Here is a 5,053-nt window from a genome sequence, read left to right as displayed (position 1 = left end):
TCTCTAAATAAATAAATTAGTAAATAAATAAAAAAAGAAACAAAACACCCAGGCACAGTGGCTCACACCTGTAATCCCAGCTCTTTGGGAGGCCGAGGCAGGTGGATCACCTGAGGTCAGGAGTTCAAGACCAGCCTGGCCAACATACTGAAACCCCCTCTCTACTAAAATACAAAAAAATTAGCCGGGCGTGGTGGGATTACAGGTGGACTCCTGTAATCCCAGCTACTCTGGAGGCTGAGGCAGGAGGCGGAGGTTGCAGTGAGCTGAGATTTCACCATTGCACTCTAGCCTGGGCAACAAGAGCAAAACTCCTTCTCATACACACACAAAAAGAAAACAAAAAGCATGCACAAAAAATGGAATGACTGACACTACACACTACAGCAGTCCTGCAGCTGGAAGACAGGCCGCCGAAAGAAGCCGGTCACAAAGGGTGATGTAGTGTGATTCCACTTCCGCGAAGTGTCCAGAATAGGCAAACCCATGGAGACAGAAAGGGGATTGGTGGTTGCCAAGGACTGGGGGCCGGCGATCACTGCCAGGGGGTTCAGAGTTTCTTTGGGGGATGTTGAAAATATTCTAGAATTGATTATGGTGATAGGTGCACAACCCTATAAATACACTAGAAGCCAAATACACTGTACGCTTTAAATAGGTGAATTTTATATGAATTAGATCTCAGTGAAGCTGTTAGCAAAAAGAAATCCACGGCTCTTCAGCGCCCCCTGGAGGGAGGCAGGATCACTGCCTTCCCCGCAAAGGTCACCTGGCCTGCGTTCCTCCGCGGCTCCCTCCATCCCTTGAGGACCTGTGCAGCTCCGCCCTCCCCATCTCCTGAGCTTCTCCCCTCCACCCCTCTGACGCCTCATCACCCTTCAGGTCTTAGCTCCCACCTTCCTCCTCCCAGAAGCTGACCCTGACGCCCAGCACGTCCCCTCTGATGGGGCCTTTGTTCTGCAAAGGGAGGGAAGGGCTGGTGTTAGGGGTGGGTTCCTGGAATTCTTTCTCAAAATTTATTATCTTTAGTGATAGGGTGTCATTCTGTCGCCCAGGCTGGAGTGCAGTGGCACAATTGGCTCACTGCAGCCTCGACCTCCTGGGTTCAAGTGATCCTCCTGTCTCAGTCTCCCGAGTAGCTGGGACCACAGGTACCAGCCACCACATCTGGCCAGTTGTTTAAATTTTTTGTAGAGACAGGTTCTATGTTGCCCAGGCTAGTCTCGAACTCCTGGCCTCAAGAGATTCTCCCGCTGGGCGTGGTGTCTCATGCCTGTAATCCCAGCACTTTGGGAGGCTGAGCCGGGTAGATCGCCTGAGGTCAGGAGTTTGAGACCAGCCTGACCAATACAGTGAAACCCCATTTCTACTAAAATTACAAAACTTAATTGGGCATGGTGGCGCGTGTCTGTAATCCCAGCTACTCAGGAGGCTGAGGCAGGAAAATCTCTTGAACCCGGGAGGCAGAGGTTGCAGTAAGCCGAGATTGTGCCACTGCGCTCCAGCCTGGGCAACAGGGCTAGCCTCCATCTTGGAAAAAAAAAATATATATATATAGACTCTTCCACCCAGGCCTCCCAAAATGTTGGGATTACTGGCATGAGCCACCACTGAGCCAAATCATAGCACTCTGATGGCTGCTTTGACTCTGCTGTGCACACGGTAACTGCGCCCACCTTGCCTTTGATTATTAACTTTAGTCACTTGGTCCCTGCTACCTTGAGATCCAATTATCCCCATTAGAGTCAGGCTTTCCGATTCTTGCTCCATCACACAGGCTGGAGCAGCTCACTGCAACCTCCACCTCCCACGTTCAAGCAATTCTCCTGCCTCAGCCTCCTGAGTAGCCAGGAATTACAGACACCTGCCACGACGCCTGGCTAATTTTTTGTCTTTTTAGTAGGGATGGGGTTTCATCTTTTCGGCCAGGCTGTTCTCGAACTCCTGACCTCAGGTGATCCGCCTGCCTCAGCCTCCTAAAGTGCAGGCATTACAGGCATGAGCCACCGTGCCCGACCTAATTTTTGTGTTTTTAAAAGAGCCAGGGTTTCACCACATTGGCCAGGCTGGTCTTGAACTCCTGACCTCACGTGGTCCACCCAGCTCAGCCTCCCAAAGTCCCACTGTAAGTTCTGACCTAGGAGGAAAGCGACTACGACACAGCAATGCGTGGACACAGATACCATTGATGGAAACCAGCTTGTCACACAATCCCAGCCCGACGCAAGAGGGGATACAGTGAGCAACGGCCTCCCCCTCAGCGGACCTCAGAGCCGACGCAAGCGCGGCCTCGACGTCACAGACGCGAACCTCCACAGACACACACCACCTCTACTAAGGCATGTGTGACGGACACCGCCACTCAGCGACACTCACATACCAAATTCAGCAACAGGACACGCGGGCGCTGGCTCCAGCCACACCGCCCTCCCTCCACCACCGCCCGCGACCACCACGTTCCAAGTCCGCAGGCCCAGAGGACACACAGGGGTCGGACACACACCAACCACAGCCCCCGTGCCCCGCCCGCCTGTTCCCTGGGTCCTCACCCCCACGACCCAGGTTGTCCCCAGACCAGGGGCCCTTTCTGCTCAGCTCTGCCCACCTACCTTACAGGCAGGTCCAGCGGCGGGTTCCTCTTCCCAGGAAGTGGGGGAGGTATTTTAGTCACAATTAACCTCCCACCCAATTTCCCTTCTCTCCAGGCACATCCAATTGGTTTAATTGGAGAGGATTACGTTAAGGAGAGGCATTTTCAGGTTCTGGGGAAAGGGGGAGGAGCGGAAGAGGGGAGCTGTTCCCTCCCCTTCTCAGTGTCCCAGCTGCTGGGACTCCTCCCCTCACCAGGCTGGGAACACAGGAAGCAACTCTCTCCCCTCTCAGTCGACCTCAAAGCCTTGGCCTGCCCCTGCCCGCCCCCCACCCACCCCTGCCATCTTCCTTCCCCAACCTGCCTTCAGGGGAAGATGATAGTTTGAAGCGGTCTACCCATCACTCATCCCACTTGAGTCCCGGGGAGTTTTGGGAGCGATCAACTCTCCTCATAGTCAGAAAAACAGTATCAGGTGGGTGCGGTGGCTCACCCCTGTAATCCCAGCATCTTGGGAGGCTGAGGGAGGCAGATGGCTTGAACCCAGGAGTTCAAGACCAGCCTGAGAAACATGGTGAAAAGCCATCTCTACCAACAAATATAAATAATTAGCTGGGCATGGCGGTGTGTGCCTGTAGTCTCGGCTGCTAGGGAGGCTGAGGAAGGACGATTGCTGGAGTGCTGGAGTTGGAGGCTGTAGTGAGCCGTGATTGCAGAGTGAGACCCTATCTCAAAAACAAACAAAAGCAATTTAAAACATTTAAAAATCAGGCCAGGTGCGTGGCTCACCCCTGTAATCTCAGCACTTTGGGAGGCCTAGGTGGGCGGATCACTTGAGGTCAGGAGTTCAAGACCAGCCTGGCCAACATGGTGAAACCCTGTCTCTACTAAAAAAAGTACAAAAATTAGCCAGGTGTAAGTAATAATGCGCACCTGTAGTCCCAGCTACTTGGGAGGCTGAGGTACGGGAATTGTTTGAACCTGGGAGGCGGAGGTTGTGGTGAGCTGAAATTGGGCCCCTGGGCTCCAGCCTGGGCAACAGTGTAAGACTCTGTCTCAAAAAAAAAAAAAAAAAAAATTAATTAATTAAAAATCAGAATCTCGGATAATTCTATTTTAAGAAAAAGAGGGCTGGGCGCAGTGGCTCACGCCTGTAATCCCAGCACTTTGGGAGGCTGAGGCAGGCAGATCACCTGAGGTCAGGAGTTCAAGACCAGCCTGGCCAAGATGGTGAAACCCCGGTCTTTACTGAAAATACAAAAAAAATTAGCTGGGCTCTGTGGTGGGCCCCTGTAATCCCAGATACTCAGGAAACTGAGGCAGGAGAATTGCTTGAACCCGAGAGGCGCAGGTTGCAGTGAGCCAAGATCATGCCACCGCACTCCATCCTGGGCGACAGAGCGAGACTCCGTCTCAAAAAAAAGAGGCTGGAAGTGCAATGGTTAGTGCCTGGGCCCTGGAGCCAGGCTGTCTGGATTCAAATGGAGTCCAGCCCTACAATCTCCAGCTGTGTGACCTTTGACGAGCCACTTCGCCTCTCTGGTCCTGCTTCCTCATCTGGTAAATGGGGACTGTGATGGCACCCACCTCCCGGGGCTGCATAGGGTTTAACAGATTCTCAGGTACACCGTCGTAGAACAGAGCCGGGACCCAGCCCTCACTGGAGGGCCCCATAAGGTCATAAAAGCGGCAGCCCATGCTCTCATCCTGCGCCTGTTCTTCTTTTTGTGACACTCATCCCCCTTTTTTTTTTTGAGACAAGAGTCTTGCTCTTGCCGCCCAGGCTGGAGTGCAGTGGTGCGATCTCAGCTCACTGCAAACTCCACCTCTCAGTTTCAAGCGATTCTCCTGACTCAGCCTCCCAAGAAGCTGGGATTACAGGTGCACGTCACCACACCTGGCTAATTTTTGTATTTTTAGTAGAGGTGGGGTCTCACCATGTTGCCCAGACTGATAAACTCCTGACCTCAAGTGATCTGCCCGCCTCGGCCTCCCAAAGTGCTGGGATTACAGGCGTGAGCCACTGCGCCCAGCCTGTCCTGAGATTTTGTTCATTCACTCATCCACTCAGCAGATATTTTCTTTTTCGAGATGGAGTCTCACTCTGTTGCCCAGACTGGAGTGCAGTGGCTTCATCTCAGCTCACTGCAGCCTCCACCACCTCCTGGGTTCAAGCAATTCTCCTGCCTCAGCCTCCTGAGTAGCTGGGATTACAGGTGTGTGCCACCATGCCCACGTAATTTTTTGGTATTTTAGTAGAGACAGGATTTCACTATTTTGGCCAGGCTGGTCTCGAACTCCTGACCTCAAGTGATCTGCCCACCTCAGCCTCCCAAAGTGCTGGGATTACAGGCATGAGCCATCGCGCTTGCGCCCGGCCAGTTAGTATTCTTATTTGTGATTCATCAGCTTCAAACTGGTAAGAATTTGAAATATTGGAATAGACACAAAAACTCCAGTTGG

Source organism: Aotus nancymaae, unplaced genomic scaffold (assembly GCF_030222135.1).
Source record: "Aotus nancymaae isolate 86718 unplaced genomic scaffold, 86718_ANA_hifiasm-v0.15.2.pri h1tg000028l, whole genome shotgun sequence".
NCBI classification, from domain to species: Eukaryota; Metazoa; Chordata; class Mammalia; order Primates; family Aotidae; genus Aotus; species Aotus nancymaae.
This window is presented reverse-complemented; position numbering follows the sequence as displayed.